The sequence below is a fragment of the Lupinus angustifolius genome, chromosome LG03 (genome assembly GCF_001865875.1).
Source record: "Lupinus angustifolius cultivar Tanjil chromosome LG03, LupAngTanjil_v1.0, whole genome shotgun sequence".
Classification (NCBI taxonomy): domain Eukaryota; kingdom Viridiplantae; phylum Streptophyta; class Magnoliopsida; order Fabales; family Fabaceae; genus Lupinus; species Lupinus angustifolius.
Genome location: NC_032011.1, coordinates 3,998,123 through 4,009,218, shown reverse-complemented (window position 1 = coordinate 4,009,218; position 11,096 = coordinate 3,998,123).

The window sequence follows — 11,096 nt, the reverse complement described above, 5'->3', positions numbered from 1 at the left end:
GAATTAATTAATAAAATAACTTTGAAAATTATTTAATATTTAGATAAGAATTATCAGAAAATGTTACTTTAAAAGGACTTATTTTAATAGGTTTTTTTTTTTGCTAACAAATTGAAACAACTTCTTAGAGTCATACATGAATATCTGTATGAAGAAGGATTTTAATTAATTGACATTCCTATAAGACATTACCAAAATAAATAATTAGGAATGCATAAAATAAATACCAAAAGATAAAAAATGAAAATTAGAATAATAAAAATCAATTTAATTAAAAAAAGAAATTAAAAGAAAGGGGTTATTATCCCTTATTTCTCATCTCAATACGATCCAATTTGGCATTTAAAGTTTTCTACGATGATCTTTTTCAATTTTTAAATATGAAATGTTCCCTAGGTATTTTATTTTTTTTGAATAATAGGCTGGACAAAATTGTATTGTTATATATGATTCATAATTTTTTATAATAATAGTAGTAATATTTATCCTTTTATGGATAAACAATATCTCTTATAATATATTTTGAATTTTCAATTGATGCCACATTTTTTATAAAAAAGTGAATAGAAAAACCGTGGAACCGAACCGAATCATTAAATAGCGATTCGGTTCGGTTCTTATAGTTAAATTTGCGGTTAATTCAATAGAACCGAATAATATGTTTTTGATCGGTTCGGTCACTAAAAAATGTGCCAATAAGTATGTCTATAGCTTCACCTCTACAATAAAGTATGTCTATAGCTTCACCTCCACAATTCATTGGGAGGGACTTAACCAATAAGTTTACTTTATGCTACAATTAAGAATTTTTATTGTTGAGACAATAAAAAACATCCAAAGTTAACATTAAGCTTTAGTCTATAATATTAATTTCATCGCACTTCGCAATTACATACAAAAACAGTTATCAACATATATTATTGTTATATTCAAATATCAATCACTTTTACTTTTTCATGAAATATTGGATATAAAATATATAAATGTAAGATATAAAAATCCGATTAATAATCTGGCAGAACTATAGTTAGTTCCAAATTATGATATGTCGAGGGAATTGTACATTGTCGATTGGTTGGTACATATTTTTTCTTGATTCATGAAGTAGATTTAGTGGAGATCATTTGGTACAAATTTTACAATAAGAAGGAAAAGGTCTGCATGATAGATTTCACATATTTTGCTCTTGCACTCTCAACTTTTCAATAGAATTAGAATAAATTACAATATTGTTATCTTAAATTTAATAAAATTATATAAATTATCACTCAATTTTGCATATACACATACCATTGAAATTTTATAAGCATACAGTATACTGATAACTATTTGAGTATAATTAAACTAAACCTTTGAATTGTCAGTGTAACTTATTCTTAAAATTGTAATTTTTATCCAAGGTTAAGTGGCTAATTATGGTAAGGTAAAGAAGGTATGTTGAGTAAAATAAGTAGCAAATTGGGTTTAAATGTAACCAATAGTTTTTAGTAGGATGGGCTTGTTCAGGCTATCACAATGTTATAGGCTGTATGGATGTGGCATTGGACTTGAGCCAGTCACAATCATTTCGGCAAGGTCCAAATGTACATGTAATCAAAACAATAAATTTACCATAACATTACGTAAATAGTACAATATCTATGCATTATTATTGTAAAAATTAATACATGATCACAATATTATTTACCGTTCATTTAGATTATTATTTTTAAGAGTCATAATGATTAAATATGAATAGTGAATAATAAGATAACAATGTATCGAATTCATACACTAGTTGTATAATTTTTTTTGTCAAATTTGAGCTTCACTTACAATCTAGGCTTGTGTGATTATTTTTCCTTGGGTCCTCTTAGCCTTAAGTTATTTCATTTTATACATGTTAGAGGTACATTCGTAAAGTCCTTTGGTACTCCTGGTTCCTTGCCAGGTTTGTAATGGGACCAAATCCGCTGTCTACACAAGATGATAAATTATGTACCTTCTCTATGTGAATATGTGATGCATTACTGAAATTCATGATAAATCATACTTTCTTAGGTTAATGTTTAAGTTGCACAGTTAGGGAGATACTTTCTTAATATTAATGGATGGAACAGTTGATGTTGACCTTTTGTTAGCAATTATTATTTATAAACATGTTAATGTCTGTCTATTTCTTTTCTGATGTTGAATCCCTTTCTGTCCCAGTTGTATTCGACCAATGAACGCTTACTATATAGGATACAATGAGAAAATGATGTACTGTCATTATTTATAATTTATTTTTAATTATTAATGATTTTTAAATAAAATTAATAGTAATAAATAGTGTATGATATATTAACTATGTATAAATTTTTATATTGTTGGTGTATAAATATCATAATCATACAAAATTGCTTTAAGCACATAATTTAGAACATGTAGTAAAATTAAAGTGTGTATAAATAGAACATAACTTAAAATTCATCCCATTTTGAGTGTCTTTTACCTGCACTACTCTTCATTCTTGTTCAAGCTTTCGATGATAGTGTGTTTCGAAAAACTAAAACTCAATAAACTCTTGATGCATTCGTATTACATTATTTTCCTCTTCGTACTTAATTTCGAACTCTTCAGATTTACTTTAAACTTCAAATTCTTAAAACTCCTTCTTTTATTTTACTAATGAATTTTGTACATTTCAATTCCGCTCTTATTTTTTATACTATAGATTTATCTTTTTCATTTCAAACAATATGTATTCGATTGTGCTTATAATTATATTATACTTTTTATTGTAGTTGGGAGGTTATTATTATTAGTGGGGAAGATGAGGTGAATGGGTCCACCAGAGCGTGGTGAGTTTATAATCTAATTTAGATTGACAAATTCATTTGGGTTGGTTCCAAATTTTTAACACCCTTGTCATTGCTAAGAGGGTTGAATTTTAATTTTGCTCTAGCAAAAATAGAGTTGTGGCCTCTACAAAAGAAAATATTGCAAAGTAAAAGAAAAGGTTGAAATAGAAAGGACATAAAAGATAATTATCTGGGGCCCATCCAGTTTTGGAGCAAGTTAAAAAAATTGGTGATGAATGGGAAGGACAGTGCAGTAAAGAAAGGTGCAACTAGAAGCTGTTAATGACTAATTTAATGAATGCATGTGAAGTTATGCATTGTTCACCTGTCACATTTCACAAGCTCAACAATAAGTGGTTGCACTCCTGAGTCCATGATTATTCATCCGTAAAGTCTGTATTATTAGTCTAATTATCTTGATAGTTGGTTTGTCTCTGGGGGAATGTATATATAATAAGTTGCTTAAGAGGGTTTGTGGAAAACTCTATAGAATAAATAAATCAGATTCTTTATCGAATAATGATACGTATGATAGGGGTTAATATGGGTTGAATAAAGTTTATTTCTTATCAAATCTTAAATATTGGCTGAACTATTTTTTGTATTCAAATTCGGCTTTACGTTTCATTAAATATAACGTATACATTTTTTAGATAAAACATTCTCAATATTGCTTATTATTATTGATATATAATTTGATATAAGAAATAATATATATATATATATATATATATATATATATATATATATTATTTCTTATATCAAATTATATATCAATAATAATAAGCAATATTGAGAATGTTTTATCTAAAAAATGTATACGTTATATTTAATGAAACGTAAAGCCGAATTTGAATACAAAAAATAGTTCAGCCAATATTTAAGATTTGATAAGAAATAAACTTTATTCAACCCATATTAACCCCTATCATACGTATCATTATTCGATAAAGAATCTGATTTATTTATTCTATAGAGTTTTCCACAAACCCTCTTAAGCAACTTATTATATATACATTCCCCCAGAGACAAACCAACTATCAAGATAATTAGACTAATAATACAGACTTTACGGATGAATAATCATGGACTCAGGAGTGCAACCACTTATTGTTGAGCTTGTGAAATGTGACAGGTGAACAATGCATAACTTCACATGCATTCATTAAATTAGTCATTAACAGCTTCTAGTTGCACCTTTCTTTACTGCACTGTCCTTCCCATTCATCACCAATTTTTTTAACTTGCTCCAAAACTGGATGGGCCCCAGATAATTATCTTTTATGTCCTTTCTATTTCAACCTTTTCTTTTACTTTGCAATATTTTCTTTTGTAGAGGCCACAACTCTATTTTTGCTAGAGCAAAATTAAAATTCAACCCTCTTAGCAATGACAAGGGTGTTAAAAATTTGGAACCAACCCAAATGAATTTGTCAATCTAAATTAGATTATAAACTCACCACGCTCTGGTGGACCCATTCACCTCATCTTCCCCACTAATAATAATAACCTCCCAACTACAATAAAAAGTATAATATAATTATAAGCACAATCGAATACATATTGTTTGAAATGAAAAAGATAAATCTATAGTATAAAAAATAAGAGCGGAATTGAAATGTACAAAATTCATTAGTAAAATAAAAGAAGGAGTTTTAAGAATTTGAAGTTTAAAGTAAATCTGAAGAGTTCGAAATTAAGTACGAAGAGGAAAATAATGTAATACGAATGCATCAAGAGTTTATTGAGTTTTAGTTTTTCGAAACACACTATCATCGAAAGCTTGAACAAGAATGAAGAGTAGTGCAGGTAAAAGACACTCAAAATGGGATGAATTTTAAGTTATGTTCTATTTATACACACTTTAATTTTACTACATGTTCTAAATTATGTGCTTAAAGCAATTTTGTATGATTATGATATTTATACACCAACAATATAAAAATTTATACATAGTTAATATATCATACACTATTTATTACTATTAATTTTATTTAAAAATCATTAATAATTAAAAATAAATTATAAATAATGACAGTACATCATTTTCTCATTGTATCCTATATAGTAAGCGTTCATTGGTCGAATACAACTGGGACAGAAAGGGATTCAACATCAGAAAAGAAATAGACAGACATTAACATGTTTATAAATAATAATTGCTAACAAAAGGTCAACATCAACTGTTCCATCCATTAATATTAAGAAAGTATCTCCCTAACTGTGCAACTTAAACATTAACCTAAGAAAGTATGATTTATCATGAATTTCAGTAATGCATCACATATTCACATAGAGAAGGTACATAATTTATCATCTTGTGTAGACAGCGGATTTGGTCCCATTACAAACCTGGCAAGGAACCAGGAGTACCAAAGGACTTTACGAATGTACCTCTAACATGTATAAAATGAAATAACTTAAGGCTAAGAGGACCCAAGGAAAAATAATCACACAAGCCTAGATTGTAAGTGAAGCTCAAATTTGACAAAAAAAATTATACAACTAGTGTATGAATTCGATACATTGTTATCTTATTATTCACTATTCATATTTAATCATTATGACTCTTAAAAATAATAATCTAAATGAACGGTAAATAATATTGTGATCATGTATTAATTTTTACAATAATAATGCATAGATATTGTACTATTTACGTAATGTTATGGTAAATTTATTGTTTTGATTACATGTACATTTGGACCTTGCCGAAATGATTGTGACTGGCTCAAGTCCAATGCCACATCCATACAGCCTATAACATTGTGATAGCCTGAACAAGCCCATCCTACTAAAAACTATTGGTTACATTTAAACCCAATTTGCTACTTATTTTACTCAACATACCTTCTTTACCTTACCATAATTAGCCACTTAACCTTGGATAAAAATTACAATTTTAAGAATAAGTTACACTGACAATTCAAAGGTTTAGTTTAATTATACTCAAATAGTTATCAGTATACTGTATGCTTATAAAATTTCAATGGTATGTGTATATGCAAAATTGAGTGATAATTTATATAATTTTATTAAATTTAAGATAACAATATTGTAATTTATTCTAATTCTATTGAAAAGTTGAGAGTGCAAGAGCAAAATATGTGAAATCTATCATGCAGACCTTTTCCTTCTTATTGTAAAATTTGTACCAAATGATCTCCACTAAATCTACTTCATGAATCAAGAAAAAATATGTACCAACCAATCGACAATGTACAATTCCCTCGACATATCATAATTTGGAACTAACTATAGTTCTGCCAGATTATTAATCGGATTTTTATATCTTACATTTATATATTTTATATCCAATATTTCATGAAAAAGTAAAAGTGATTGATATTTGAATATAACAATAATATATGTTGATAACTGTTTTTGTATGTAATTGCGAAGTGCGATGAAATTAATATTATAGACTAAAGCTTAATGTTAACTTTGGATGTTTTTTATTGTCTCAACAATAAAAATTCTTAATTGTAGCATAAAGTAAACTTATTGGTTAAGTCCCTCCCAATGAATTGTGGAGGTGAAGCTATAGACATACTTTATTGTAGAGGTGAAGCTATAGACATACTTATTGGCACATTTTTTAGTGACCGAACCGATCAAAAACATATTATTCGGTTCTATTGAATTAACCGCAAATTTAACTATAAGAACCGAACCGAATCGCTATTTAATGATTCGGTTCGGTTCCACGGTTTTTCTATTCACTTTTTTATAAAAAATGTGGCATCAATTGAAAATTCAAAATATATTATAAGAGATATTGTTTATCCATAAAAGGATAAATATTACTACTATTATTATAAAAAATTATGAATCATATATAACAATACAATTTTGTCCAGCCTATTATTCAAAAAAAATAAAATACCTAGGGAACATTTCATATTTAAAAATTGAAAAAGATCATCGTAGAAAACTTTAAATGCCAAATTGGATCGTATTGAGATGAGAAATAAGGGATAATAACCCCTTTCTTTTAATTTCTTTTTTTAATTAAATTGATTTTTATTATTCTAATTTTCATTTTTTATCTTTTGGTATTTATTTTATGCATTCCTAATTATTTATTTTGGTAATGTCTTATAGGAATGTCAATTAATTAAAATCCTTCTTCATACAGATATTCATGTATGACTCTAAGAAGTTGTTTCAATTTGTTAGCAAAAAAAAAAACCTATTAAAATAAGTCCTTTTAAAGTAACATTTTCTGATAATTCTTATCTAAATATTAAATAATTTTCAAAGTTATTTTATTAATTAATTCTATAATTATGAAATAATGCGACATTATATTATCAAATTAATTATGAAATTTTTATAGTAAGGTTATGGTTCGAGTTGTTTCTAACTTCACCGAACGGGGAGAAGGTCTACAACTAACATCGTTTCTAAACTATTAATTTTATATATATAATTAATAAACTATTTTATCACCCAAATTCTATATGTATGAATAATTAGAAACTATAATATCAAATTAATTATGGAATTTTTATAGTAATGTTATGGTTCGAATTGTCTCTAACTTCCAAAAAATGAGAAGAAATCATGCAACCAACGCCGTCTCTAAACTGTTAATTTTGTATATATAATTAATAAATTATTTTATCACCAAAACTCTATATGTACTAATAATTAGAAACTATTTTACCAAATAAATTTTATGAGATTTTTATAGCAATGTTATGGTTCGAGTTGTTTTTAACTCCCCTAAACATGAGGAGAATGTCTGTGACCAACACTATTTCTAAACTATTAGTCTCATCAAATCAAAATAAATATATATTTTGAACAAATTTCAAATTAATAAACCAATACTCCAAAACCTACCAATATTTTCCAAATCATTAACAATCAACCAAAGTAGAAACAATTTTCGAACTAGAACTACGTAGTCTTGATTTCTGTATTGCACCTAGGGATACGAAGGAATAAGATAATCTCTTGTCAGATGCAAATATAGAAATAAAAATATTGTGTTTACTAATTGAATTTTGAATGAATAATTTTTAAGGATATAAAAATCTGTGTGATTAGCGAATGTACTGTTTTAACACCGGCGGATGGGGTGCTAATACCTTCCTCAATTCGTAATCAACTCGCGAATTCATAGTCTCTATTCAAAGACCATTTTTTATCCAAATTGGGCATAAACTAAGAGTTTTTTACATTTCAACCGCAAAAAACGTAGTGGTGACTCCAAATCAATCGGAAGAGGTAGAAGTCGAGTTCACCTCTCCCTAAGTTGCAGGGCCGGTCTTCCAATCGAAAATTTGGTCGCGACATATATCAATTAGTAAAATATATAATAGTTACATTTATAACTTTACATTTCATAATTAGTAACACATGTAACAATACATGTATAACAATATATGATATATGTTAGTTTCAAACTCAATATCACATAAGTGGGAAAATATGTTTCAAATCATAAGACACTAGGAAACAATTTAGTAACTAATAACATATATAATATTAACTTAATAACAATTTATTAACATGTATAACACTACAATCCACACAAAAATTGATAATTTAAGCTAGAAAATTGGTTGAATAATTTATACAATAATAAAACATTATTCCCTAATCCCTAATATATATTTCTTTAATATGCGGTTCGGTTTCAACGGTTCCTAAATTTCTAAAACCATAAACCAAACCGAACATAAACGGTTCCTTAAAAAAATAACCGAACTGAACCACATTTTGCGGTTTGGTTCGGTTCAGTTCCATCGGTTTTACGGTTTAAACTGGAACCGCTTACACCCTACTTTATTGTAAATAGTTAAATACCTACTTTTGTTAGGCTTGTTAAATTGAAAATTTAATAAACTAAAAAGAGAAAAAATCAGGTTGATTATTTAATTTTGATACGTGAGACATATAAATTTTTATGAGAAAAATATGACAATATAAATATTTAATTTAAAATTAAAAAATTATTTTCATATGATTTAAAATGAAGTCAAAATGGTTATGGGTGATAAATAAATATGATATGATTGTTATTTGATTTTATTATATCATTAGACAATTAATATCTTTTGAAAATTAAATCAGATATAATTTGATAGACATTAATTGTCTGGACATATAAATAGAAGTTTGAGGACACTAAGATACCTAAATCCTAAAATAAAGTTCTGGTTTTCTCTATAAGCCATCGTTCTTTCCCTTTTTGCACCGTGTTAGGTATGAATTTATGTTTTTTCAACTTTTCATTTATTTTTTAATCATTTTTAATAATAATTAATTTTACACAATTGAATAAAAATAATAATATTGATGTAAAATAGTTAAACAGTTAGTATGTGTTTTACTATTAAATAGTTAATAAAAATGTAGTATTTTTATGTAATCATGTAAACCTTGTTTATAAATAATGTTTTTAATTATTATAGTATTTCAATAATGAAATTCATACATTTATTATATTTGGTAAATATGTAACTAATTATCATTTCAATGTTTTTTACAATTTAACAAGAATTAAAAGGAGGGTAATGACACCACTTTTGAAATAGGAAATTAATGGTGATAAATGTTATACTTTCTTTTAACTTTATAAAAATTAGGGGTGATAGGCACTTCGTGCCTGCTAGTCTATATTCATACTTTACGATGTTAATTCAAAATTTATATATTTTATTTTGGAGAATTAGAATATTTTTTTGTATTGAGTATACTTTATATCGTACTTTTTATTGGAAATACTTTATATTATAATATTTTGTTTTATTATAATGCTAGAGAGGTGGTTAATAGATTTGTGATGATTACATACTTATATATAATTATATGGTTTTTTGTAGAAATTAAAAAGTTTAAAGGTAAAAAAGGAAAATAAAATTACACCATGGTATTTATTTCATGTTTTCCCTTTATATACAGTATAAATATTTAAATATTAGAAGTACAGAACTAATATGTTGTTTTCTCTCCTTGAGTTAATATGTGCCATCTGACATTAAGGTATAAACGATGAATTATGATCTACATTACTACATTGTTTCTTTTTTATTAATCTTTATATAATAAAAATCACCTTAACTCATAAAATATTTGCTACCTAATTGGGCAAGTCTTTATTTTTTATATGTAACAACAATATAACTTTTGTTGGACATAAAAGTAAAAAGTATAATTTTAACTATTTAATAAATAATATAAGATAAATATTTAAACAAGTCTTGTAACACCATGAATTTTCGGTGTATGTTTTATTAATTATTTATTTTAACAACGATTAATTTTAGAAATTAATTCGTATTGAATTAGATTAAACCATAGTTGAGTTTTAGTCTTGTTTTGTGATTTCCTATTTTGTGGTGAATTTCCATAATTTTTTGTGACGGAAAGTTTTTGAGCTGTTGTCGGCCTAAATTCGCCCGAATTCGGCCCAATAATGTGTTTTTGAGTTCCGTACCTCAGAATCGAATTCTTATTGCACCATTGGCTTCGAAATATTATTTCGAGTCAAGATAAACATCCAGTTTGTCCAGAACACATTTCTAATTATTTTTCACTCCGAATTCCGTATTTCGAAGTTCTAACCATAAACTGAAATCGGGAGATTTTTATTATCCAACCAAGTATTAGCCGACAATACTCGAGAATGGTTTAATCGAGAATGTGTCATCGAAAAGGTCACATCACTTTCATGTAAGAAGCTTGCTTGTTAAACAAGTAAAAGTACATATCCTCTTACACAAAATCCCCTAAATCACTCAACAAATCCTCTTACTCTACCACCATTAGACACATCACCTATGCTAGTCTAAATCTACTTACTTTGCATTAAATTTTATGACTTGACTAGTAGGAAAGCCATGCATTCGCACGAGTGATAATGTGTGTTGCATGAATTTAATTAAAGAGTGACAACTTAATATTTTTGATCCGCACCATGAATTGCTCACAGTGGGTGGATACTTAATTGTAGACCTTCAATTAATACCTTCAACATAATTGTAGACAGATAAGAAATACCTTGTCCTTCCTTCACTCTGGCATGTGTCAGTAGAACAATCATGGGCTCACCAAGGGTAAAGTTGTTGTAACAGTTAAGAAACTTGATGGCATGCGATTCCCATAGAATACATGTTATAACATCACCACTGATGAAAAATTATAGTGAAAAACATGTGTGATAAAATGAGTTAATTGTTGAGAATAACAAATAAAGTCTCATTGCAATTACCTTAAATATGTGAGAGTGAAAATAACTTTCTTTAAAGAAGCTTGTGTCTG